We start from the raw sequence: 26,191 nt of genomic DNA on the forward strand, positions 1-26,191 counted from the left end.
ACTGCGTGCGCATGAAGGTGGCTGAGGGCAATGGGAGCAAAGCAACCTGGGACACAGGGGACCCAGCCCCTTTCCTCTGCTTTCGTCTATAGGTCGGGGTGCCTTTTTAAGGACCTTCGATTAAAAAAAGCTGAGCTGCGTGGACAAATTACGCACGTCTACGTCTTAGAGGGATCTTCCCTGACCGGGAATCGAACCCGGGCCGCGGCGGTGAAAGCGCCGAATCCTAGCCACTAGACCACCAGGGAGGAGATGCTCTTGTGAGCCTGCCTTGCTCACTTCCTTATTGTGACTAAGCTAACTCCACTGTATAGATTGCCCATAAAGTACGAGTGGGGAAAAGTTAGGTGTCACACAGTGTGTTTGTCATAAGCAATTACCTTTATCCTCCTGCAAAAGCCTTTTTACTCTGCAATCACCTCTTGCTGGACAGCCTGCGCTGGAGCAGCCAGCATGAAAAGGGAGCTGAGTAAGGCAGGGCCTAGGGTCTCACCAGGGTGGCCGAGTGGTTAAGGCGTTGGACTTAAGATCCAATGGACAGTTGTCCGCATGGGTTCGAGCCCCATCCCTGGTATGGGTTTTCAGCGGGTGTGTAGGAACTTGCAGATGCTTTTTTAAAGCATTTTCCTCTGCCCTCCTCACCCTCCCAGTGCCCTTCCTTAACAGTCCCAATTCACGTCTCAGCTGTGGGGTCTGCTGCTACTCTGCACTTAGCATGGATGCTTCCCAAAGCAATGCAGTGCCACCTACGCAGAGCCCCTGCTTAGAGAAATACACCTCCTATGTCTTTTCCCACTGAAGGGAGCAGGAGGAAGTACTTGCTTCCTGGGGAACATGGGCCTGCCACTGGAATTTGTTAACCCGCCTCTTGCGGATTTCTCCCCTTTCTTTGATTTACACCTGCAGGCTCTCCCTTGCCATCGGAGCAGGATCTGCTGATGCAGGCCCGGCTGGATCAAATGTGCAAAGGCTTGTCCCCAGGCCTCGGGAAAAAATTGAGCAGAGATTCCCGCCTCCGCCTCCGCCTCCTCTTGCCTTCCGAACGGGCTTCCAAACGGGCAATGCCCTGACGGGTCCCCCACGCCCCATCCTGCCCATGCCCACACCCCTGTATATGAGGGTGACCCATGTCCCTCACCCTCCATGCTCGAACGGAAGACACGTGTGTCCTGAGGGGAGCGCCAGACAGGCATTTCTCCGGCCAGGCAGACCCCTGCAGCACCCGTTAGGCTCCAAAGCCTGTACATTCCCAAGATGCCACTGGTCACTATGCAAATCAGACAGCCCTGGCCACACCCTCTCCGCCGCTGGGCTCTGCTGCTTTCGGTACGTGCAGCTCAGCTTTTTCTTACCCTGAACCAGACTTCCGTTTCAGCAAAAAGGTGGGTTGCAGTGGGTCCGGGATTCCATTTGGAGACAAAGCCTGCGGCCCTGTCAAAGATGACTTCCTGCCGCACACCATGTGGTCAGAAGCCTACGAAAAGAAGCGCACCTCGGAATACAGAATCTCACTTCCTCAAGAGCCTTGCACAAGAGATTTTCCTCCCGCCGAGGAAAGCAACTCAAAGGGAACCTTGCGAAAATCAAATTAGGAGCCAGATTGCGGGATGCTAGGCAAACTGTTTGTCAGAAAAGCAAATTCATTTTGAGAAGCCCTGACCTGCGGGAAGGAAAAGCATTCAAGGGCAGAAGAAGGACTGTTCCCTGACCGGGAATCGAACCCGGGCCGCGGCGGTGAGAGCGCCGAATCCTAACCACTAGACCACCAGGGAACCCAGAGCCATACAGCAAAAGTTCCTACACTGCTCTCCTAGTGACAAAGCTCATGGGGGCTGAAAGCATATTTTATTCTACAGCGAATATGAATCAGAACTTGAAAAAACACTCATGATTCCACCAGACTGTTTGTCACTTCCAAGCACAGGCCATCCCCTCCCCCGTGCTACTGAACCGACGAATTCCTGTACAATCGGGATCCCCGGGAAATCACAAGAGGGACACCTAGTGGCCGCTGATAGCTCAAAGACAGCTGGTACACCTTCTCACACCTACCTCGTTATTCAGCTTGCTGGAAGAATACATTGCGAATGACCGATTCAAGAGTGCAAGGGAGAAGAGTGCTCCAAAGTAGATGTATACATCGCAGCCGGGTTTTCCAGCAATTTACCTTTCTGATGAGCTGGTACTGCACTTTACGCCCACATAGAGCACCTGACTGGGTGGGGGACTGCGTGCGCATGAAGGTGGCTGAGGGCAATGGGAGCAAAGCAACCTGGGACACAGGGGACCCAGCCCCTTTCCTCTGCTTTCGTCTATAGGTCGGGGTGCCTTTTTAAGGACCTTCGATTAAAAAAAGCTGAGCTGCGTGGACAAATTACGCACGTCTACGTCTTAGAGGGATCTTCCCTGACCGGGAATCGAACCCGGGCCGCGGCGGTGAAAGCGCCGAATCCTAGCCACTAGACCACCAGGGAGGAGATGCTCTTGTGAGCCTGCCTTGCTCACTTCCTTATTGTGACTAAGCTAACTCCACTGTATAGATTGCCCATAAAGTACGAGTGGGGAAAAGTTAGGTGTCACACAGTGTGTTTGTCATAAGCAATTACCTTTATCCTCCTGCAAAAGCCTTTTTACTCTGCAATCACCTCTTGCTGGACAGCCTGCGCTGGAGCAGCCAGCATGAAAAGGGAGCTGAGTAAGGCAGGGCCTGGGGTCTCACCAGGGTGGCCGAGTGGTTAAGGCGTTGGACTTAAGATCCAATGGACAGTTGTCCGCATGGGTTCGAGCCCCATCCCTGGTATGGGTTTTCAGCGGGTGTGTAGGAACTTGCAGATGCTTTTTTAAAGCATTTTCCTCTGCCCTCCTCACCCTCCCAGTGCCCTTCCTTAACAGTCCCAATTCACGTCTCAGCTGTGGGGTCTGCTGCTACTCTGCACTTAGCATGGATGCTTCCCAAAGCAATGCAGTGCCACCTACGCAGAGCCCCTGCTTAGAGAAATACACCTCCTATGTCTTTTCCCACTGAAGGGAGCAGGAGGAAGTACTTGCTTCCTGGGGAACATGGGCCTGCCACTGGAATTTGTTAACCCGCCTCTTGCGGATTTCTCCCCTTTCTTTGATTTACACCTGCAGGCTCTCCCTTGCCATCGGAGCAGGATCTGCTGATGCAGGCCCGGCTGGATCAAATGTGCAAAGGCTTGTCCCCAGGCCTCGGGAAAAAATTGAGCAGAGATTCCCGCCTCCGCCTCCTCTTGCCTTCCGAACGGGCTTCCAAACGGGCAATGCCCTGACGGGTCCCCCACGCCCCATCCTGCCCATGCCCACACCCCTGTATATGAGGGTGACCCATGTCCCTCACCCTCCATGCTCGAACGGAAGACACGTGTGTCCTGAGGGGAGCGCCAGACAGGCATTTCTCCGGCCAGGCAGACCCCTGCAGCACCCGTTAGGCTCCAAAGCCTGTACATTCCCAAGATGCCACTGGTCACTATGCAAATCAGACAGCCCTGGCCACACCCTCTCCGCCGCTGGGCTCTGCTGCTTTCGGTACGTGCAGCTCAGCTTTTTCTTACCCTGAACCAGACTTCCGTTTCAGCAAAAAGGTGGGTTGCAGTGGGTCCGGGATGCCATTTGGAGACAAAGCCTGCGGCCCTGTCAAAGATGACTTCCTGCCGCACACCATGTGGTCAGAAGCCTACGAAAAGAAGCGCACCTCGGAATACAGAATCTCACTTCCTCAAGAGCCTTGCACAAGAGATTTTCCTCCCGCCGAGGAAAGCAACTCAAAGGGAACCTTGCGAAAAGCAAATTAGGAGCCAGATTGCGGGATGCTAGGCAAACTGTTTGTCAGAAAAGCAAATTCATTTTGAGAAGCCCTGACCTGCGGGAAGGAAAAGCATTCAAGGGCAGAAGAAGGACTGTTCCCTGACCGGGAATCGAACCCGGGCCGCAGCGGTGAGAGCGCCGAATCCTAACCACTAGACCACCAGGGAACCCAGAGCCATACAGCAAAAGTTCCTACACTGCTCTCCTAGTGACAAAGCTCATGGGGGCTGAAAGCATATTTTATTCTACAGCGAATATGAATCAGAACTTGAAAAAACACTCATGATTCCACCAGACTGTTTGTCACTTCCAAGCACAGGCCATCCCCTCCCCCGTGCTACTGAACCGACGAATTCCTGTACAATCGGGATCCCCGGGAAATCACAAGAGGGACACCTAGTGGCCGCTGATAGCTCAAAGACAGCTGGTACACCTTCTCACACCTACCTCGTTATTCAGCTTGCTGGAAGAATACATTGCGAATGACCGATTCAAGAGTGCAAGGGAGAAGAGTGCTCCAAAGTAGATGTATACATCGCAGCCGGGTTTTCCAGCAATTTACCTTTCTGATGAGCTGGTACTGCACTTTACGCCCACATAGAGCACCTGACTGGGTGGGGGACTGCGTGCGCATGAAGGTGGCTGAGGGCAATGGGAGCAAAGCAACCTGGGACACAGGGGACCCAGCCCCTTTCCTCTGCTTTCGTCTATAGGTCGGGGTGCCTTTTTAAGGACCTTCGATTAAAAAAAGCTGAGCTGCGTGGACAAATTACGCACGTCTACGTCTTAGAGGGATCTTCCCTGACCGGGAATCGAACCCGGGCCGCGGCGGTGAAAGCGCCGAATCCTAGCCACTAGACCACCAGGGAGGAGATGCTCTTGTGAGCCTGCCTTGCTCACTTCCTTATTGTGACTAAGCTAACTCCACTGTATAGATTGCCCATAAAGTACGAGTGGGGAAAAGTTAGGTGTCACACAGTGTGTTTGTCATAAGCAATTACCTTTATCCTCCTGCAAAAGCCTTTTTACTCTGCAATCACCTCTTGCTGGACAGCCTGCGCTGGAGCAGCCAGCATGAAAAGGGAGCTGAGTAAGGCAGGGCCTAGGGTCTCACCAGGGTGGCCGAGTGGTTAAGGCGTTGGACTTAAGATCCAATGGACAGTTGTCCGCATGGGTTCGAGCCCCATCCCTGGTATGGGTTTTCAGCGGGTGTGTAGGAACTTGCAGATGCTTTTTTAAAGCATTTTCCTCTGCCCTCCTCACCCTCCCAGTGCCCTTCCTTAACAGTCCCAATTCACGTCTCAGCTGTGGGGTCTGCTGCTACTCTGCACTTAGCATGGATGCTTCCCAAAGCAATGCAGTGCCACCTACGCAGAGCCCCTGCTTAGAGAAATACACCTCCTATGTCTTTTCCCACTGAAGGGAGCAGGAGGAAGTACTTGCTTCCTGGGGAACATGGGCCTGCCACTGGAATTTGTTAACCCGCCTCTTGCGGATTTCTCCCCTTTCTTTGATTTACACCTGCAGGCTCTCCCTTGCCATCGGAGCAGGATCTGCTGATGCAGGCCCGGCTGGATCAAATGTGCAAAGGCTTGTCCCCAGGCCTCGGGAAAAAATTGAGCAGAGATTCCCGCCTCCGCCTCCGCCTCCTCTTGCCTTCCGAACGGGCTTCCAAACGGGCAATGCCCTGACGGGTCCCCCACGCCCCATCCTGCCCATGCCCACACCCCTGTATATGAGGGTGACCCATGTCCCTCACCCTCCATGCTCGAACGGAAGACACGTGTGTCCTGAGGGGAGCGCCAGACAGGCATTTCTCCGGCCAGGCAGACCCCTGCAGCACCCGTTAGGCTCCAAAGCCTGTACATTCCCAAGATGCCACTGGTCACTATGCAAATCAGACAGCCCTGGCCACACCCTCTCCGCCGCTGGGCTCTGCTGCTTTCGGTACGTGCAGCTCAGCTTTTTCTTACCCTGAACCAGACTTCCGTTTCAGCAAAAAGGTGGGTTGCAGTGGGTCCGGGATGCCATTTGGAGACAAAGCCTGCGGCCCTGTCAAAGATGACTTCCTGCCGCACACCATGTGGTCAGAAGCCTACGAAAAGAAGCGCACCTCGGAATACAGAATCTCACTTCCTCAAGAGCCTTGCACAAGAGATTTTCCTCCCGCCGAGGAAAGCAACTCAAAGGGAACCTTGCGAAAATCAAATTAGGAGCCAGATTGCGGGATGCTAGGCAAACTGTTTGTCAGAAAAGCAAATTCATTTTGAGAAGCCCTGACCTGCGGGAAGGAAAAGCATTCAAGGGCAGAAGAAGGACTGTTCCCTGACCGGGAATCGAACCCGGGCCGCAGCGGTGAGAGCGCCGAATCCTAACCACTAGACCACCAGGGAACCCAGAGCCATACAGCAAAAGTTCCTACACTGCTCTCCTAGTGACAAAGCTCATGGGGGCTGAAAGCATATTTTATTCTACAGCGAATATGAATCAGAACTTGAAAAAACACTCATGATTCCACCAGACTGTTTGTCACTTCCAAGCACAGGCCATCCCCTCCCCCGTGCTACTGAACCGACGAATTCCTGTACAATCGGGATCCCCGGGAAATCACAAGAGGGACACCTAGTGGCCGCTGATAGCTCAAAGACAGCTGGTACACCTTCTCACACCTACCTCGTTATTCAGCTTGCTGGAAGAATACATTGCGAATGACCGATTCAAGAGTGCAAGGGAGAAGAGTGCTCCAAAGTAGATGTATACATCGCAGCCGGGTTTTCCAGCAATTTACCTTTCTGATGAGCTGGTACTGCACTTTACGCCCACATAGAGCACCTGACTGGGTGGGGGACTGCGTGCGCATGAAGGTGGCTGAGGGCAATGGGAGCAAAGCAACCTGGGACACAGGGGACCCAGCCCCTTTCCTCTGCTTTCGTCTATAGGTCGGGGTGCCTTTTTAAGGACCTTCGATTAAAAAAAGCTGAGCTGCGTGGACAAATTACGCACGTCTACGTCTTAGAGGGATCTTCCCTGACCGGGAATCGAACCCGGGCCGCGGCGGTGAAAGCGCCGAATCCTAGCCACTAGACCACCAGGGAGGAGATGCTCTTGTGAGCCTGCCTTGCTCACTTCCTTATTGTGACTAAGCTAACTCCACTGTATAGATTGCCCATAAAGTACGAGTGGGGAAAAGTTAGGTGTCACACAGTGTGTTTGTCATAAGCAATTACCTTTATCCTCCTGCAAAAGCCTTTTTACTCTGCAATCACCTCTTGCTGGACAGCCTGCGCTGGAGCAGCCAGCATGAAAAGGGAGCTGAGTAAGGCAGGGCCTAGGGTCTCACCAGGGTGGCCGAGTGGTTAAGGCGTTGGACTTAAGATCCAATGGACAGTTGTCCGCATGGGTTCGAGCCCCATCCCTGGTATGGGTTTTCAGCGGGTGTGTAGGAACTTGCAGATGCTTTTTTAAAGCATTTTCCTCTGCCCTCCTCACCCTCCCAGTGCCCTTCCTTAACAGTCCCAATTCACGTCTCAGCTGTGGGGTCTGCTGCTACTCTGCACTTAGCATGGATGCTTCCCAAAGCAATGCAGTGCCACCTACGCAGAGCCCCTGCTTAGAGAAATACACCTCCTATGTCTTTTCCCACTGAAGGGAGCAGGAGGAAGTACTTGCTTCCTGGGGAACATGGGCCTGCCACTGGAATTTGTTAACCCGCCTCTTGCGGATTTCTCCCCTTTCTTTGATTTACACCTGCAGGCTCTCCCTTGCCATCGGAGCAGGATCTGCTGATGCAGGCCCGGCTGGATCAAATGTGCAAAGGCTTGTCCCCAGGCCTCGGGAAAAAATTGAGCAGAGATTCCCGCCTCCGCCTCCGCCTCCTCTTGCCTTCCGAACGGGCTTCCAAACGGGCAATGCCCTGACGGGTCCCCCACGCCCCATCCTGCCCATGCCCACACCCCTGTATATGAGGGTGACCCATGTCCCTCACCCTCCATGCTCGAACGGAAGACACGTGTGTCCTGAGGGGAGCGCCAGACAGGCATTTCTCCGGCCAGGCAGACCCCTGCAGCACCCGTTAGGCTCCAAAGCCTGTACATTCCCAAGATGCCACTGGTCACTATGCAAATCAGACAGCCCTGGCCACACCCTCTCCGCCGCTGGGCTCTGCTGCTTTCGGTACGTGCAGCTCAGCTTTTTCTTACCCTGAACCAGACTTCCGTTTCAGCAAAAAGGTGGGTTGCAGTGGGTCCGGGATGCCATTTGGAGACAAAGCCTGCGGCCCTGTCAAAGATGACTTCCTGCCGCACACCATGTGGTCAGAAGCCTACGAAAAGAAGCGCACCTCGGAATACAGAATCTCACTTCCTCAAGAGCCTTGCACAAGAGATTTTCCTCCCGCCGAGGAAAGCAACTCAAAGGGAACCTTGCGAAAATCAAATTAGGAGCCAGATTGCGGGATGCTAGGCAAACTGTTTGTCAGAAAAGCAAATTCATTTTGAGAAGCCCTGACCTGCGGGAAGGAAAAGCATTCAAGGGCAGAAGAAGGACTGTTCCCTGACCGGGAATCGAACCCGGGCCGCGGCGGTGAGAGCGCCGAATCCTAACCACTAGACCACCAGGGAACCCAGAGCCATACAGCAAAAGTTCCTACACTGCTCTCCTAGTGACAAAGCTCATGGGGGCTGAAAGCATATTTTATTCTACAGCGAATATGAATCAGAACTTGAAAAAACACTCATGATTCCACCAGACTGTTTGTCACTTCCAAGCACAGGCCATCCCCTCCCCCGTGCTACTGAACCGACGAATTCCTGTACAATCGGGATCCCCGGGAAATCACAAGAGGGACACCTAGTGGCCGCTGATAGCTCAAAGACAGCTGGTACACCTTCTCACACCTACCTCGTTATTCAGCTTGCTGGAAGAATACATTGCGAATGACCGATTCAAGAGTGCAAGGGAGAAGAGTGCTCCAAAGTAGATGTATACATCGCAGCCGGGTTTTCCAGCAATTTACCTTTCTGATGAGCTGGTACTGCACTTTACGCCCACATAGAGCACCTGACTGGGTGGGGGACTGCGTGCGCATGAAGGTGGCTGAGGGCAATGGGAGCAAAGCAACCTGGGACACAGGGGACCCAGCCCCTTTCCTCTGCTTTCGTCTATAGGTCGGGGTGCCTTTTTAAGGACCTTCGATTAAAAAAAGCTGAGCTGCGTGGACAAATTACGCACGTCTACGTCTTAGAGGGATCTTCCCTGACCGGGAATCGAACCCGGGCCGCGGCGGTGAAAGCGCCGAATCCTAGCCACTAGACCACCAGGGAGGAGATGCTCTTGTGAGCCTGCCTTGCTCACTTCCTTATTGTGACTAAGCTAACTCCACTGTATAGATTGCCCATAAAGTACGAGTGGGGAAAAGTTAGGTGTCACACAGTGTGTTTGTCATAAGCAATTACCTTTATCCTCCTGCAAAAGCCTTTTTACTCTGCAATCACCTCTTGCTGGACAGCCTGCGCTGGAGCAGCCAGCATGAAAAGGGAGCTGAGTAAGGCAGGGCCTAGGGTCTCACCAGGGTAGCCGAGTGGTTAAGGCGTTGGACTTAAGATCCAATGGACAGTTGTCCGCATGGGTTCGAGCCCCATCCCTGGTATGGGTTTTCAGCGGGTGTGTAGGAACTTGCAGATGCTTTTTTAAAGCATTTTCCTCTGCCCTCCTCACCCTCCCAGTGCCCTTCCTTAACAGTCCCAATTCACGTCTCAGCTGTGGGGTCTGCTGCTACTCTGCACTTAGCATGGATGCTTCCCAAAGCAATGCAGTGCCACCTACGCAGAGCCCCTGCTTAGAGAAATACACCTCCTATGTCTTTTCCCACTGAAGGGAGCAGGAGGAAGTACTTGCTTCCTGGGGAACATGGGCCTGCCACTGGAATTTGTTAACCCGCCTCTTGCGGATTTCTCCCCTTTCTTTGATTTACACCTGCAGGCTCTCCCTTGCCATCGGAGCAGGATCTGCTGATGCAGGCCCGGCTGGATCAAATGTGCAAAGGCTTGTCCCCAGGCCTCGGGAAAAAATTGAGCAGAGATTCCCGCCTCCGCCTCCGCCTCCGCCTCCTCTTGCCTTCCGAACGGGCTTCCAAACGGGCAATGCCCTGACGGGTCCCCCACGCCCCATCCTGCCCATGCCCACACCCCTGTATATGAGGGTGACCCATGTCCCTCACCCTCCATGCTCGAACGGAAGACACGTGTGTCCTGAGGGGAGCGCCAGACAGGCATTTCTCCGGCCAGGCAGACCCCTGCAGCACCCGTTAGGCTCCAAAGCCTGTACATTCCCAAGATGCCACTGGTCACTATGCAAATCAGACAGCCCTGGCCACACCCTCTCCGCCGCTGGGCTCTGCTGCTTTCGGTACGTGCAGCTCAGCTTTTTCTTACCCTGAACCAGACTTCCGTTTCAGCAAAAAGGTGGGTTGCAGTGGGTCCGGGATGCCATTTGGAGACAAAGCCTGCGGCCCTGTCAAAGATGACTTCCTGCCGCACACCATGTGGTCAGAAGCCTACGAAAAGAAGCGCACCTCGGAATACAGAATCTCACTTCCTCAAGAGCCTTGCACAAGAGATTTTCCTCCCGCCGAGGAAAGCAACTCAAAGGGAACCTTGCGAAAATCAAATTAGGAGCCAGATTGCGGGATGCTAGGCAAACTGTTTGTCAGAAAAGCAAATTCATTTTGAGAAGCCCTGACCTGCGGGAAGGAAAAGCATTCAAGGGCAGAAGAAGGACTGTTCCCTGACCGGGAATCGAACCCGGGCCGCAGCGGTGAGAGCGCCGAATCCTAACCACTAGACCACCAGGGAACCCAGAGCCATACAGCAAAAGTTCCTACACTGCTCTCCTAGTGACAAAGCTCATGGGGGCTGAAAGCATATTTTATTCTACAGCGAATATGAATCAGAACTTGAAAAAACACTCATGATTCCACCAGACTGTTTGTCACTTCCAAGCACAGGCCATCCCCTCCCCCGTGCTACTGAACCGACGAATTCCTGTACAATCGGGATCCCCGGGAAATCACAAGAGGGACACCTAGTGGCCGCTGATAGCTCAAAGACAGCTGGTACACCTTCTCACACCTACCTCGTTATTCAGCTTGCTGGAAGAATACATTGCGAATGACCGATTCAAGAGTGCAAGGGAGAAGAGTGCTCCAAAGTAGATGTATACATCGCAGCCGGGTTTTCCAGCAATTTACCTTTCTGATGAGCTGGTACTGCACTTTACGCCCACATAGAGCACCTGACTGGGTGGGGGACTGCGTGCGCATGAAGGTGGCTGAGGGCAATGGGAGCAAAGCAACCTGGGACACAGGGGACCCAGCCCCTTTCCTCTGCTTTCGTCTATAGGTCGGGGTGCCTTTTTAAGGACCTTCGATTAAAAAAAGCTGAGCTGCGTGGACAAATTACGCACGTCTACGTCTTAGAGGGATCTTCCCTGACCGGGAATCGAACCCGGGCCGCGGCGGTGAAAGCGCCGAATCCTAGCCACTAGACCACCAGGGAGGAGATGCTCTTGTGAGCCTGCCTTGCTCACTTCCTTATTGTGACTAAGCTAACTCCACTGTATAGATTGCCCATAAAGTACGAGTGGGGAAAAGTTAGGTGTCACACAGTGTGTTTGTCATAAGCAATTACCTTTATCCTCCTGCAAAAGCCTTTTTACTCTGCAATCACCTCTTGCTGGACAGCCTGCGCTGGAGCAGCCAGCATGAAAAGGGAGCTGAGTAAGGCAGGGCCTAGGGTCTCACCAGGGTGGCCGAGTGGTTAAGGCGTTGGACTTAAGATCCAATGGACAGTTGTCCGCATGGGTTCGAGCCCCATCCCTGGTATGGGTTTTCAGCGGGTGTGTAGGAACTTGCAGATGCTTTTTTAAAGCATTTTCCTCTGCCCTCCTCACCCTCCCAGTGCCCTTCCTTAACAGTCCCAATTCACGTCTCAGCTGTGGGGTCTGCTGCTACTCTGCACTTAGCATGGATGCTTCCCAAAGCAATGCAGTGCCACCTACGCAGAGCCCCTGCTTAGAGAAATACACCTCCTATGTCTTTTCCCACTGAAGGGAGCAGGAGGAAGTACTTGCTTCCTGGGGAACATGGGCCTGCCACTGGAATTTGTTAACCCGCCTCTTGCGGATTTCTCCCCTTTCTTTGATTTACACCTGCAGGCTCTCCCTTGCCATCGGAGCAGGATCTGCTGATGCAGGCCCGGCTGGATCAAATGTGCAAAGGCTTGTCCCCAGGCCTCGGGAAAAAATTGAGCAGAGATTCCCGCCTCCGCCTCCGCCTCCTCTTGCCTTCCGAACGGGCTTCCAAACGGGCAATGCCCTGACGGGTCCCCCACGCCCCATCCTGCCCATGCCCACACCCCTGTATATGAGGGTGACCCATGTCCCTCACCCTCCATGCTCGAACGGAAGACACGTGTGTCCTGAGGGGAGCGCCAGACAGGCATTTCTCCGGCCAGGCAGACCCCTGCAGCACCCGTTAGGCTCCAAAGCCTGTACATTCCCAAGATGCCACTGGTCACTATGCAAATCAGACAGCCCTGGCCACACCCTCTCCGCCGCTGGGCTCTGCTGCTTTCGGTACGTGCAGCTCAGCTTTTTCTTACCCTGAACCAGACTTCCGTTTCAGCAAAAAGGTGGGTTGCAGTGGGTCCGGGATGCCATTTGGAGACAAAGCCTGCGGCCCTGTCAAAGATGACTTCCTGCCGCACACCATGTGGTCAGAAGCCTACGAAAAGAAGCGCACCTCGGAATACAGAATCTCACTTCCTCAAGAGCCTTGCACAAGAGATTTTCCTCCCGCCGAGGAAAGCAACTCAAAGGGAACCTTGCGAAAATCAAATTAGGAGCCAGATTGCGGGATGCTAGGCAAACTGTTTGTCAGAAAAGCAAATTCATTTTGAGAAGCCCTGACCTGCGGGAAGGAAAAGCATTCAAGGGCAGAAGAAGGACTGTTCCCTGACCGGGAATCGAACCCGGGCCGCAGCGGTGAGAGCGCCGAATCCTAACCACTAGACCACCAGGGAACCCAGAGCCATACAGCAAAAGTTCCTACACTGCTCTCCTAGTGACAAAGCTCATGGGGGCTGAAAGCATATTTTATTCTACAGCGAATATGAATCAGAACTTGAAAAAACACTCATGATTCCACCAGACTGTTTGTCACTTCCAAGCACAGGCCATCCCCTCCCCCGTGCTACTGAACCGACGAATTCCTGTACAATCGGGATCCCCGGGAAATCACAAGAGGGACACCTAGTGGCCGCTGATAGCTCAAAGACAGCTGGTACACCTTCTCACACCTACCTCGTTATTCAGCTTGCTGGAAGAATACATTGCGAATGACCGATTCAAGAGTGCAAGGGAGAAGAGTGCTCCAAAGTAGATGTATACATCGCAGCCGGGTTTTCCAGCAATTTACCTTTCTGATGAGCTGGTACTGCACTTTACGCCCACATAGAGCACCTGACTGGGTGGGGGACTGCGTGCGCATGAAGGTGGCTGAGGGCAATGGGAGCAAAGCAACCTGGGACACAGGGGACCCAGCCCCTTTCCTCTGCTTTCGTCTATAGGTCGGGGTGCCTTTTTAAGGACCTTCGATTAAAAAAAGCTGAGCTGCGTGGACAAATTACGCACGTCTACGTCTTAGAGGGATCTTCCCTGACCGGGAATCGAACCCGGGCCGCGGCGGTGAAAGCGCCGAATCCTAGCCACTAGACCACCAGGGAGGAGATGCTCTTGTGAGCCTGCCTTGCTCACTTCCTTATTGTGACTAAGCTAACTCCACTGTATAGATTGCCCATAAAGTACGAGTGGGGAAAAGTTAGGTGTCACACAGTGTGTTTGTCATAAGCAATTACCTTTATCCTCCTGCAAAAGCCTTTTTACTCTGCAATCACCTCTTGCTGGACAGCCTGCGCTGGAGCAGCCAGCATGAAAAGGGAGCTGAGTAAGGCAGGGCCTAGGGTCTCACCAGGGTGGCCGAGTGGTTAAGGCGTTGGACTTAAGATCCAATGGACAGTTGTCCGCATGGGTTCGAGCCCCATCCCTGGTATGGGTTTTCAGCGGGTGTGTAGGAACTTGCAGATGCTTTTTTAAAGCATTTTCCTCTGCCCTCCTCACCCTCCCAGTGCCCTTCCTTAACAGTCCCAATTCACGTCTCAGCTGTGGGGTCTGCTGCTACTCTGCACTTAGCATGGATGCTTCCCAAAGCAATGCAGTGCCACCTACGCAGAGCCCCTGCTTAGAGAAATACACCTCCTATGTCTTTTCCCACTGAAGGGAGCAGGAGGAAGTACTTGCTTCCTGGGGAACATGGGCCTGCCACTGGAATTTGTTAACCCGCCTCTTGCGGATTTCTCCCCTTTCTTTGATTTACACCTGCAGGCTCTCCCTTGCCATCGGAGCAGGATCTGCTGATGCAGGCCCGGCTGGATCAAATGTGCAAAGGCTTGTCCCCAGGCCTCGGGAAAAAATTGAGCAGAGATTCCCGCCTCCGCCTCCGCCTCCTCTTGCCTTCCGAACGGGCTTCCAAACGGGCAATGCCCTGACGGGTCCCCCACGCCCCATCCTGCCCATGCCCACACCCCTGTATATGAGGGTGACCCATGTCCCTCACCCTCCATGCTCGAACGGAAGACACGTGTGTCCTGAGGGGAGCGCCAGACAGGCATTTCTCCGGCCAGGCAGACCCCTGCAGCACCCGTTAGGCTCCAAAGCCTGTACATTCCCAAGATGCCACTGGTCACTATGCAAATCAGACAGCCCTGGCCACACCCTCTCCGCCGCTGGGCTCTGCTGCTTTCGGTACGTGCAGCTCAGCTTTTTCTTACCCTGAACCAGACTTCCGTTTCAGCAAAAAGGTGGGTTGCAGTGGGTCCGGGATGCCATTTGGAGACAAAGCCTGCGGCCCTGTCAAAGATGACTTCCTGCCGCACACCATGTGGTCAGAAGCCTACGAAAAGAAGCGCACCTCGGAATACAGAATCTCACTTCCTCAAGAGCCTTGCACAAGAGATTTTCCTCCCGCCGAGGAAAGCAACTCAAAGGGAACCTTGCGAAAATCAAATTAGGAGCCAGATTGCGGGATGCTAGGCAAACTGTTTGTCAGAAAAGCAAATTCATTTTGAGAAGCCCTGACCTGCGGGAAGGAAAAGCATTCAAGGGCAGAAGAAGGACTGTTCCCTGACCGGGAATCGAACCCGGGCCGCGGCGGTGAGAGCGCCGAATCCTAACCACTAGACCACCAGGGAACCCAGAGCCATACAGCAAAAGTTCCTACACTGCTCTCCTAGTGACAAAGCTCATGGGGGCTGAAAGCATATTTTATTCTACAGCGAATATGAATCAGAACTTGAAAAAACACTCATGATTCCACCAGACTGTTTGTCACTTCCAAGCACAGGCCATCCCCTCCCCCGTGCTACTGAACCGACGAATTCCTGTACAATCGGGATCCCCGGGAAATCACAAGAGGGACACCTAGTGGCCGCTGATAGCTCAAAGACAGCTGGTACACCTTCTCACACCTACCTCGTTATTCAGCTTGCTGGAAGAATACATTGCGAATGACCGATTCAAGAGTGCAAGGGAGAAGAGTGCTCCAAAGTAGATGTATACATCGCAGCCGGGTTTTCCAGCAATTTACCTTTCTGATGAGCTGGTACTGCACTTTACGCCCACATAGAGCACCTGACTGGGTGGGGGACTGCGTGCGCATGAAGGTGGCTGAGGGCAATGGGAGCAAAGCAACCTGGGACACAGGGGACCCAGCCCCTTTCCTCTGCTTTCGTCTATAGGTCGGGGTGCCTTTTTAAGGACCTTCGATTAAAAAAAGCTGAGCTGCGTGGACAAATTACGCACGTCTACGTCTTAGAGGGATCTTCCCTGACCGGGAATCGAACCCGGGCCGCGGCGGTGAAAGCGCCGAATCCTAGCCACTAGACCACCAGGGAGGAGATGCTCTTGTGAGCCTGCCTTGCTCACTTCCTTATTGTGACTAAGCTAACTCCACTGTATAGATTGCCCATAAAGTACGAGTGGGGAAAAGTTAGGTGTCACACAGTGTGTTTGTCATAAGCAATTACCTTTATCCTCCTGCAAAAGCCTTTTTACTCTGCAATCACCTCTTGCTGGACAGCCTGCGCTGGAGCAGCCAGCATGAAAAGGGAGCTGAGTAAGGCAGGGCCTAGGGTCTCACCAGGGTGGCCGAGTGGTTAAGGCGTTGGACTTAAGATCCAATGGACAGTTGTCCACATGGGTTCGAGCCCCATCCCTGGTATGGGTTTTCAGCGGGTGTGTAGGAACTTGCAGATGCTTTTTTAAAGCATTTTCCTCTGCCCTCCTCACCCTCCCAGTGCCCTTCCTTAACAGTCCCAATTCACGTCTCAGCTGTGGGGTCTGCTGCTACTCTGCACTTAGCATGGATGCTTCCCAAAGCAATGCAGTGCCACCTACGCAGAGCCCCTGCTTAGAGAAATACACCTCCTATGTCTTTTCCCACTGAAGGGAGCAGGAGGAAGTACTTGCTTCCTGGGGAACATGGGCCTGCCACTGGAATTTGTTAACCCGCCTCTTGCGGATTTCTCCCCTTTCTTTGATTTACACCTGCAGGCTCTCCCTTGCCATCGGAGCAGGATCTGCTGATGCAGGCCCGGCTGGATCAAATGTGCAAAGGCTTGTCCCCAGGCCTCGGGAAAAAATTGAGCAGAGATTCCGCCTCCGCCTCCGCCTCCTCTTGCCTTCCGAACGGGCTTCCAAACGGGCAATGCCCTGACGGGTCCCCCACGCCCCATCCTGCCCATGCCCACACCCCTGTATATGAGGGTGACCCATGTCCCTCACCCTCCATGCTCGAACGGAAGACACGTGTGTCCTGAGGGGAGCGCCAGACAGGCATTTCTCCGGCCAGGCAGACCCCTGCAGCACCCGTTAGGCTCCAAAGCCTGTACATTCCCAAGATGCCACTGGTCACTATGCAAATCAGACAGCCCTGGCCACACCCTCTCCGCCGCTGGGCTCTGCTGCTTTCGGTACGTGCAGCTCAGCTTTTTCTTACCCTGAACCAGACTTCCGTTTCAGCAAAAAGGTGGGTTGCAGTGGGTCCGGGATGCCATTTGGAGACAAAGCCTGCGGCCCTGTCAAAGATGACTTCCTGCCGCACACCATGTGGTCAGAAGCCTACGAAAAGAAGCGCACCTCGGAATACAGAATCTCACTTCCTCAAGAGCCTTGCACAAGAGATTTTCCTCCCGCCGAGGAAAGCAACTCAAAGGGAACCTTGCGAAAATCAAATTAGGAGCCAGATTGCGGGATGCTAGGCAAACTGTTTGTCAGAAAAGCAAATTCATTTTGAGAAGCCCTGACCTGCGGGAAGGAAAAGCATTCAAGGGCAGAAGAAGGACTGTTCCCTGACCGGGAATCGATCCCGGGCCGCAGCGGTGAGAGCGCCGAATCCTAACCACTAGACCACCAGGGAACCCAGAGCCATACAGCAAAAGTTCCTACACTGCTCTCCTAGTGACAAAGCTCATGGGGGCTGAAAGCATATTTTATTCTACAGCGAATATGAATCAGAACTTGAAAAAACACTCATGATTCCACCAGACTGTTTGTCACTTCCAAGCACAGGCCATCCCCTCCCCCGTGCTACTGAACCGACGAATTCCTGTACAATCGGGATCCCCGGGAAATCACAAGAGGGACACCTAGTGGCCGCTGATAGCTCAAAGACAGCTGGTACACCTTCTCACACCTACCTCGTTATTCAGCTTGCTGGAAGAATACATTGCGAATGACCGATTCAAGAGTGCAAGGGAGAAGAGTGCTCCAAAGTAGATGTATACATCGCAGCCGGGTTTTCCAGCAATTTACCTTTCTGATGAGCTGGTACTGCACTTTACGCCCACATAGAGCACCTGACTGGGTGGGGGACTGCGTGCGCATGAAGGTGGCTGAGGGCAATGGGAGCAAAGCAACCTGGGACACAGGGGACCCAGCCCCTTTCCTCTGCTTTCGTCTATAGGTCGGGGTGCCTTTTTAAGGACCTTCGATTAAAAAAAGCTGAGCTGCGTGGACAAATTACGCACGTCTACGTCTTAGAGGGATCTTCCCTGACCGGGAATCGAACCCGGGCCGCGGCGGTGAAAGCGCCGAATCCTAGCCACTAGACCACCAGGGAGGAGATGCTCTTGTGAGCCTGCCTTGCTCACTTCCTTATTGTGACTAAGCTAACTCCACTGTATAGATTGCCCATAAAGTACGAGTGGGGAAAAGTTAGGTGTCACACAGTGTGTTTGTCATAAGCAATTACCTTTATCCTCCTGCAAAAGCCTTTTTACTCTGCAATCACCTCTTGCTGGACAGCCTGCGCTGGAGCAGCCAGCATGAAAAGGGAGCTGAGTAAGGCAGGGCCTAGGGTCTCACCAGGGTGGCCGAGTGGTTAAGGCGTTGGACTTAAGATCCAATGGACAGTTGTCCGCATGGGTTCGAGCCCCATCCCTGGTATGGGTTTTCAGCGGGTGTGTAGGAACTTGCAGATGCTTTTTTAAAGCATTTTCCTCTGCCCTCCTCACCCTCCCAGTGCCCTTCCTTAACAGTCCCAATTCACGTCTCAGCTGTGGGGTCTGCTGCTACTCTGCACTTAGCATGGATGCTTCCCAAAGCAATGCAGTGCCACCTACGCAGAGCCCCTGCTTAGAGAAATACACCTCCTATGTCTTTTCCCACTGAAGGGAGCAGGAGGAAGTACTTGCTTCCTGGGGAACATGGGCCTGCCACTGGAATTTGTTAACCCGCCTCTTGCGGATTTCTCCCCTTTCTTTGATTTACACCTGCAGGCTCTCCCTTGCCATCGGAGCAGGATCTGCTGATGCAGGCCCGGCTGGATCAAATGTGCAAAGGCTTGTCCCCAGGCCTCGGGAAAAAATTGAGCAGAGATTCCCGCCTCCGCCTCCGCCTCCTCTTGCCTTCCGAACGGGCTTCCAAACGGGCAATGCCCTGACGGGTCCCCCACGCCCCATCCTGCCCATGCCCACACCCCTGTATATGAGGGTGACCCATGTCCCTCACCCTCCATGCTCGAACGGAAGACACGTGTGTCCTGAGGGGAGCGCCAGACAGGCATTTCTCCGGCCAGGCAGACCCCTGCAGCACCCGTTAGGCTCCAAAGCCTGTACATTCCCAAGATGCCACTGGTCACTATGCAAATCAGACAGCCCTGGCCACACCCTCTCCGCCGCTGGGCTCTGCTGCTTTCGGTACGTGCAGCTCAGCTTTTTCTTACCCTGAACCAGACTTCCGTTTCAGCAAAAAGGTGGGTTGCAGTGGGTCCGGGATGCCATTTGGAGACAAAGCCTGCGGCCCTGTCAAAGATGACTTCCTGCCGCACACCATGTGGTCAGAAGCCTACGAAAAGAAGCGCACCTCGGAATACAGAATCTCACTTCCTCAAGAGCCTTGCACAAGAGATTTTCCTCCCGCCGAGGAAAGCAACTCAAAGGGAACCTTGCGAAAATCAAATTAGGAGCCAGATTGCGGGATGCTAGGCAAACTGTTTGTCAGAAAAGCAAATTCATTTTGAGAAGCCCTGACCTGCGGGAAGGAAAAGCATTCAAGGGCAGAAGAAGGACTGTTCCCTGACCGGGAATCGAACCCGGGCCGCGGCGGTGAGAGCGCCGAATCCTAACCACTAGACCACCAGGGAACCCAGAGCCATACAGCAAAAGTTCCTACACTGCTCTCCTAGTGACAAAGCTCATGGGGGCTGAAAGCATATTTTATTCTACAGCGAATATGAATCAGAACTTGAAAAAACACTCATGATTCCACCAGACTGTTTGTCACTTCCAAGCACAGGCCATCCCCTCCCCCGTGCTACTGAACCGACGAATTCCTGTACAATCGGGATCCCCGGGAAATCACAAGAGGGACACCTAGTGGCCGCTGATAGCTCAAAGACAGCTGGTACACCTTCTCACACCTACCTCGTTATTCAGCTTGCTGGAAGAATACATTGCGAATGACCGATTCAAGAGTGCAAGGGAGAAGAGTGCTCCAAAGTAGATGTATACATCGCAGCCGGGTTTTCCAGCAATTTACCTTTCTGATGAGCTGGTACTGCACTTTACGCCCACATAGAGCACCTGACTGGGTGGGGGACTGCGTGCGCATGAAGGTGGCTGAGGGCAATGGGAGCAAAGCAACCTGGGACACAGGGGACCCAGCCCCTTTCCTCTGCTTTCGTCTATAGGTCGGGGTGCCTTTTTAAGGACCTTCGATTAAAAAAAGCTGAGCTGCGTGGACAAATTACGCACGTCTACGTCTTAGAGGGATCTTCCCTGACCGGGAATCGAACCCGGGCCGCGGCGGTGAAAGCGCCGAATCCTAGCCACTAGACCACCAGGGAGGAGATGCTCTTGTGAGCCTGCCTTGCTCACTTCCTTATTGTGACTAAGCTAACTCCACTGTATAGATTGCCCATAAAGTACGAGTGGGGAAAAGTTAGGTGTCACACAGTGTGTTTGTCATAAGCAATTACCTTTATCCTCCTGCAAAAGCCTTTTTACTCTGCAATCACCTCTTGCTGGACAGCCTGCGCTGGAGCAGCCAGCATGAAAAGGGAGCTGAGTAAGGCAGGGCCTAGGGTCTCACCAGGGTAGCCGAGTGGTTAAGGCGTTGGACTTAAGATCCAATGGACAGTTGTCCGCATGGGTTCGAGCCCCATCCCTGGTATGGGTTTTCAGCGGGTGTGTAGGAACTTGCAGATGCTTTTTTAAAGCATTTTCCTCTGCCCTCCTCACCCTCCCAGTGCCCTTCCTTAACAGTCCCAATTCACGTCTCAGCTGTGGGGTCTGCTGCTACTCTGCACTTAGCATGGATGCTTCCCAAAGCAATGCAGTGCCACCTACGCAGAGCCCCTGCTTAGAGAAATACACCTCCTATGTCTTTTCCCACTGAAGGGAGCAGGAGGAAGTACTTGCTTCCTGGGGAACATGGGCCTGCCACTGGAATTTGTTAACCCGCCTCTTGCGGATTTCTCCCCTTTCTTTGATTTACACCTGCAGGCTCTCCCTTGCCATCGGAGCAGGATCTGCTGATGCAGGCCCGGCTGGATCAAATGTGCAAAGGCTTGTCCCCAGGCCTCGGGAAAAAATTGAGCAGAGATTCCCGCCTCCGCCTCCGCCTCCGCCTCCTCTTGCCTTCCGAACGGGCTTCCAAACGGGCAATGCCCTGACGGGTCCCCCACGCCCCATCCTGCCCATGCCCACACCCCTGTATATGAGGGTGACCCATGTCCCTCACCCTCCATGCTCGAACGGAAGACACGTGTGTCCTGAGGGGAGCGCCAGACAGGCATTTCTCCGGCCAGGCAGACCCCTGCAGCACCCGTTAGGCTCCAAAGCCTGTACATTCCCAAGATGCCACTGGTCACTATGCAAATCAGACAGCCCTGGCCACACCCTCTCCGCCGCTGGGCTCTGCTGCTTTCGGTACGTGCAGCTCAGCTTTTTCTTACCCTGAACCAGACTTCCGTTTCAGCAAAAAGGTGGGTTGCAGTGGGTCCGGGATGCCATTTGGAGACAAAGCCTGCGGCCCTGTCAAAGATGACTTCCTGCCGCACACCATGTGGTCAGAAGCCTACGAAAAGAAGCGCACCTCGGAATACAGAATCTCACTTCCTCAAGAGCCTTGCACAAGAGATTTTCCTCCCGCCGAGGAAAGCAACTCAAAGGGAACCTTGCGAAAATCAAATTAGGAGCCAGATTGCGGGATGCTAGGCAAACTGTTTGTCAGAAAAGCAAATTCATTTTGAGAAGCCCTGACCTGCGGGAAGGAAAAGCATTCAAGGGCAGAAGAAGGACTGTTCCCTGACCGGGAATCGAACCCGGGCCGCAGCGGTGAGAGCGCCGAATCCTAACCACTAGACCACCAGGGAACCCAGAGCCATACAGCAAAAGTTCCTACACTGCTCTCCTAGTGACAAAGCTCATGGGGGCTGAAAGCATATTTTATTCTACAGCGAATATGAATCAGAACTTGAAAAAACACTCATGATTCCACCAGACTGTTTGTCACTTCCAAGCACAGGCCATCCCCTCCCCCGTGCTACTGAACCGACGAATTCCTGTACAATCGGGATCCCCGGGAAATCACAAGAGGGACACCTAGTGGCCGCTGATAGCTCAAAGACAGCTGGTACACCTTCTCACACCTACCTCGTTATTCAGCTTGCTGGAAGAATACATTGCGAATGACCGATTCAAGAGTGCAAGGGAGAAGAGTGCTCCAAAGTAGATGTATACATCGCAGCCGGGTTTTCCAGCAATTTACCTTTCTGATGAGCTGGTACTGCACTTTACGCCCACATAGAGCACCTGACTGGGTGGGGGACTGCGTGCGCATGAAGGTGGCTGAGGGCAATGGGAGCAAAGCAACCTGGGACACAGGGGACCCAGCCCCTTTCCTCTGCTTTCGTCTATAGGTCGGGGTGCCTTTTTAAGGACCTTCGATTAAAAAAAGCTGAGCTGCGTGGACAAATTACGCACGTCTACGTCTTAGAGGGATCTTCCCTGACCGGGAATCGAACCCGGGCCGCGGCGGTGAAAGCGCCGAATCCTAGCCACTAGACCACCAGGGAGGAGATGCTCTTGTGAGCCTGCCTTGCTCACTTCCTTATTGTGACTAAGCTAACTCCACTGTATAGATTGCCCATAAAGTACGAGTGGGGAAAAGTTAGGTGTCACACAGTGTGTTTGTCATAAGCAATTACCTTTATCCTCCTGCAAAAGCCTTTTTACTCTGCAATCACCTCTTGCTGGACAGCCTGCGCTGGAGCAGCCAGCATGAAAAGGGAGCTGAGTAAGGCAGGGCCTAGGGTCTCACCAGGGTGGCCGAGTGGTTAAGGCGTTGGACTTAAGATCCAATGGACAGTTGTCCGCATGGGTTCGAGCCCCATCCCTGGTATGGGTTTTCAGCGGGTGTGTAGGAACTTGCAGATGCTTTTTTAAAGCATTTTCCTCTGCCCTCCTCACCCTCCCAGTGCCCTTCCTTAACAGTCCCAATTCACGTCTCAGCTGTGGGGTCTGCTGCTACTCTGCACTTAGCATGGATGCTTCCCAAAGCAATGCAGTGCCACCTACGCAGAGCCCCTGCTTAGAGAAATACACCTCCTATGTCTTTTCCCACTGAAGGGAGCAGGAGGAAGTACTTGCTTCCTGGGGAACATGGGCCTGCCACTGGAATTTGTTAACCCGCCTCTTGCGGATTTCTCCCCTTTCTTTGATTTACACCTGCAGGCTCTCCCTTGCCATCGGAGCAGGATCTGCTGATGCAGGCCCGGCTGGATCAAATGTGCAAAGGCTTGTCCCCAGGCCTCGGGAAAAAATTGAGCAGAGATTCCCGCCTCCGCCTCCGCCTCCTCTTGCCTTCCGAACGGGCTTCCAAACGGGCAATGCCCTGACGGGTCCCCCACGCCCCATCCTGCCCATGCCCACACCCCTGTATATGAGGGTGACCCATGTCCCTCACCCTCCATGCTCGAACGGAAGACACGTGTGTCCTGAGGGGAGCGCCAGACAGGCATTTCTCCGGCCAGGCAGACCCCTGCAGCACCCGTTAGGCTCCAAAGCCTGTACATTCCCAAGATGCCACTGGTCACTATGCAAATCAGACAGCCCTGGCCACACCCTCTCCGCCGCTGGGCTCTGCTGCTTTCGGTACGTGCAGCTCAGCTTTTTCTTACCCTGAACCAGACTTCCGTTTCAGCAAAAAGGTGGGTTGCAGTGGGTCCGGGATGCCATTTGGAGACAAAGCCTGCGGCCCTGTCAAAGATGACTTCCTGCCGCACACCATGTGGTCAGAAGCCTACGAAAAGAAGCGCACCTCGGAATACAGAATCTCACTTCCTCAAGAGCCTTGCACAAGAGATTTTCCTCCCGCCGAGGAAAGCAACTCAAAGGGAACCTTGCGAAAATCAAATTAGGAGCCAGATTGCGGGATGCTAGGCAAACTGTTTGTCAGAAAAGCAAATTCATTTTGAGAAGCCCTGACCTGCGGGAAGGAAAAGCATTCAAGGGCAGAAGAAGGACTGTTCCCTGACCGGGAATCGAACCCGGGCCGCGGCGGTGAGAGCGCCGAATCCTAACCACTAGACCACCAGGGAACCCAGAGCCATACAGCAAAAGTTCCTACACTGCTCTCCTAGTGACAAAGCTCATGGGGGCTGAAAGCATATTTTATTCTACAGCGAATATGAATCAGAACTTGAAAAAACACTCATGATTCCACCAGACTGTTTGTCACTTCCAAGCACAGGCCATCCCCTCCCCCGTGCTACTGAACCGACGAATTCCTGTACAATCGGGATCCCCGGGAAATCACAAGAGGGACACCTAGTGGCCGCTGATAGCTCAAAGACAGCTGGTACACCTTCTCACACCTACCTCGTTATTCAGCTTGCTGGAAGAATACATTGCGAATGACCGATTCAAGAGTGCAAGGGAGAAGAGTGCTCCAAAGTAGATGTATACATCGCAGCCGGGTTTTCCAGCAATTTACCTTTCTGATGAGCTGGTACTGCACTTTACGCCCACATAGAGCACCTGACTGGGTGGGGGACTGCGTGCGCATGAAGGTGGCTGAGGGCAATGGGAGCAAAGCAACCTGGGACACAGGGGACCCAGCCCCTTTCCTCTGCTTTCGTCTATAGGTCGGGGTGCCTTTTTAAGGACCTTCGATTAAAAAAAGCTGAGCTGCGTGGACAAATTACGCACGTCTACGTCTTAGAGGGATCTTCCCTGACCGGGAATCGAACCCGGGCCGCGGCGGTGAAAGCGCCGAATCCTAGCCACTAGACCACCAGGGAGGAGATGCTCTTGTGAGCCTGCCTTGCTCACTTCCTTATTGTGACTAAGCTAACTCCACTGTATAGATTGCCCATAAAGTACGAGTGGGGAAAAGTTAGGTGTCACACAGTGTGTTTGTCATAAGCAATTACCTTTATCCTCCTGCAAAAGCCTTTTTACTCTGCAATCACCTCTTGCTGGACAGCCTGCGCTGGAGCAGCCAGCATGAAAAGGGAGCTGAGTAAGGCAGGGCCTAGGGTCTCACCAGGGTAGCCGAGTGGTTAAGGCGTTGGACTTAAGATCCAATGGACAGTTGTCCGCATGGGTTCGAGCCCCATCCCTGGTATGGGTTTTCAGCGGGTGTGTAGGAACTTGCAGATGCTTTTTTAAAGCATTTTCCTCTGCCCTCCTCACCCTCCCAGTGCCCTTCCTTAACAGTCCCAATTCACGTCTCAGCTGTGGGGTCTGCTGCTACTCTGCACTTAGCATGGATGCTTCCCAAAGCAATGCAGTGCCACCTACGCAGAGCCCCTGCTTAGAGAAATACACCTCCTATGTCTTTTCCCACTGAAGGGAGCAGGAGGAAGTACTTGCTTCCTGGGGAACATGGGCCTGCCACTGGAATTTGTTAACCCGCCTCTTGCGGATTTCTCCCCTTTCTTTGATTTACACCTGCAGGCTCTCCCTTGCCATCGGAGCAGGATCTGCTGATGCAGGCCCGGCTGGATCAAATGTGCAAAGGCTTGTCCCCAGGCCTCGGGAAAAAATTGAGCAGAGATTCCCGCCTCCGCCTCCGCCTCCGCCTCCTCTTGCCTTCCGAACGGGCTTCCAAACGGGCAATGCCCTGACGGGTCCCCCACGCCCCATCCTGCCCATGCCCACACCCCTGTATATGAGGGTGACCCATGTCCCTCACCCTCCATGCTCGAACGGAAGACACGTGTGTCCTGAGGGGAGCGCCAGACAGGCATTTCTCCGGCCAGGCAGACCCCTGCAGCACCCGTTAGGCTCCAAAGCCTGTACATTCCCAAGATGCCACTGGTCACTATGCAAATCAGACAGCCCTGGCCACACCCTCTCCGCCGCTGGGCTCTGCTGCTTTCGGTACGTGCAGCTCAGCTTTTTCTTACCCTGAACCAGACTTCCGTTTCAGCAAAAAGGTGGGTTGCAGTGGGTCCGGGATGCCATTTGGAGACAAAGCCTGCGGCCCTGTCAAAGATGACTTCCTGCCGCACACCATGTGGTCAGAAGCCTACGAAAAGAAGCGCACCTCGGAATACAGAATCTCACTTCCTCAAGAGCCTTGCACAAGAGATTTTCCTCCCGCCGAGGAAAGCAACTCAAAGGGAACCTTGCGAAAATCAAATTAGGAGCCAGATTGCGGGATGCTAGGCAAACTGTTTGTCAGAAAAGCAAATTCATTTTGAGAAGCCCTGACCTGCGGGAAGGAAAAGCATTCAAGGGCAGAAGAA

The 26,191-nt window shown here is 53.6% G+C and overlaps 17 non-coding genes across 17 annotated transcripts; all 17 read right to left on the reverse strand.

The window, feature by feature from the left end:
- Positions 1–176: 176 nt before the first annotated feature.
- TRNAE-UUC (transfer RNA glutamic acid (anticodon UUC)) lies at positions 177–248 on the reverse strand. Its single transcript has one exon. It is a non-coding gene; the product is annotated as a tRNA-Glu (tRNA).
- A 1,452-nt stretch (positions 249–1,700) lies between these two features.
- TRNAE-CUC (transfer RNA glutamic acid (anticodon CUC)) lies at positions 1,701–1,772 on the reverse strand. The gene has a single exon. It is a non-coding gene; the product is annotated as a tRNA-Glu (tRNA).
- Positions 1,773–2,402: 630 nt separating this feature from the next.
- TRNAE-UUC (transfer RNA glutamic acid (anticodon UUC)) lies at positions 2,403–2,474 on the reverse strand. Its single transcript has one exon. It is a non-coding gene; the product is annotated as a tRNA-Glu (tRNA).
- Positions 2,475–4,622: 2,148 nt separating this feature from the next.
- TRNAE-UUC (transfer RNA glutamic acid (anticodon UUC)) lies at positions 4,623–4,694 on the reverse strand. Its single transcript has one exon. It is a non-coding gene; the product is annotated as a tRNA-Glu (tRNA).
- A 2,154-nt stretch (positions 4,695–6,848) lies between these two features.
- Positions 6,849–6,920, reverse strand: TRNAE-UUC (transfer RNA glutamic acid (anticodon UUC)). Its single transcript has one exon. It is a non-coding gene; the product is annotated as a tRNA-Glu (tRNA).
- A 1,452-nt stretch (positions 6,921–8,372) lies between these two features.
- Positions 8,373–8,444, reverse strand: TRNAE-CUC (transfer RNA glutamic acid (anticodon CUC)). The gene has a single exon. It is a non-coding gene; the product is annotated as a tRNA-Glu (tRNA).
- Positions 8,445–9,074: 630 nt separating this feature from the next.
- On the reverse strand, positions 9,075–9,146 carry TRNAE-UUC (transfer RNA glutamic acid (anticodon UUC)). The gene has a single exon. It is a non-coding gene; the product is annotated as a tRNA-Glu (tRNA).
- Positions 9,147–11,306: 2,160 nt separating this feature from the next.
- On the reverse strand, positions 11,307–11,378 carry TRNAE-UUC (transfer RNA glutamic acid (anticodon UUC)). Its single transcript has one exon. It is a non-coding gene; the product is annotated as a tRNA-Glu (tRNA).
- A 2,154-nt stretch (positions 11,379–13,532) lies between these two features.
- TRNAE-UUC (transfer RNA glutamic acid (anticodon UUC)) lies at positions 13,533–13,604 on the reverse strand. Its single transcript has one exon. It is a non-coding gene; the product is annotated as a tRNA-Glu (tRNA).
- A 1,452-nt stretch (positions 13,605–15,056) lies between these two features.
- TRNAE-CUC (transfer RNA glutamic acid (anticodon CUC)) lies at positions 15,057–15,128 on the reverse strand. The gene has a single exon. It is a non-coding gene; the product is annotated as a tRNA-Glu (tRNA).
- Positions 15,129–15,758: 630 nt separating this feature from the next.
- On the reverse strand, positions 15,759–15,830 carry TRNAE-UUC (transfer RNA glutamic acid (anticodon UUC)). The gene has a single exon. It is a non-coding gene; the product is annotated as a tRNA-Glu (tRNA).
- A 2,153-nt stretch (positions 15,831–17,983) lies between these two features.
- TRNAE-UUC (transfer RNA glutamic acid (anticodon UUC)) lies at positions 17,984–18,055 on the reverse strand. Its single transcript has one exon. It is a non-coding gene; the product is annotated as a tRNA-Glu (tRNA).
- A 1,452-nt stretch (positions 18,056–19,507) lies between these two features.
- On the reverse strand, positions 19,508–19,579 carry TRNAE-CUC (transfer RNA glutamic acid (anticodon CUC)). The gene has a single exon. It is a non-coding gene; the product is annotated as a tRNA-Glu (tRNA).
- Positions 19,580–20,209: 630 nt separating this feature from the next.
- TRNAE-UUC (transfer RNA glutamic acid (anticodon UUC)) lies at positions 20,210–20,281 on the reverse strand. The gene has a single exon. It is a non-coding gene; the product is annotated as a tRNA-Glu (tRNA).
- A 2,160-nt stretch (positions 20,282–22,441) lies between these two features.
- Positions 22,442–22,513, reverse strand: TRNAE-UUC (transfer RNA glutamic acid (anticodon UUC)). The gene has a single exon. It is a non-coding gene; the product is annotated as a tRNA-Glu (tRNA).
- A 1,452-nt stretch (positions 22,514–23,965) lies between these two features.
- On the reverse strand, positions 23,966–24,037 carry TRNAE-CUC (transfer RNA glutamic acid (anticodon CUC)). Its single transcript has one exon. It is a non-coding gene; the product is annotated as a tRNA-Glu (tRNA).
- A 630-nt stretch (positions 24,038–24,667) lies between these two features.
- On the reverse strand, positions 24,668–24,739 carry TRNAE-UUC (transfer RNA glutamic acid (anticodon UUC)). The gene has a single exon. It is a non-coding gene; the product is annotated as a tRNA-Glu (tRNA).
- Positions 24,740–26,191: the final 1,452 nt, after the last annotated feature.

The sequence above is a fragment of the Triturus cristatus genome, chromosome 5_2 (assembly GCF_964204655.1).
Source record: "Triturus cristatus chromosome 5_2, aTriCri1.1, whole genome shotgun sequence".
Taxonomy (NCBI): Eukaryota; Metazoa; Chordata; class Amphibia; order Caudata; family Salamandridae; genus Triturus; species Triturus cristatus.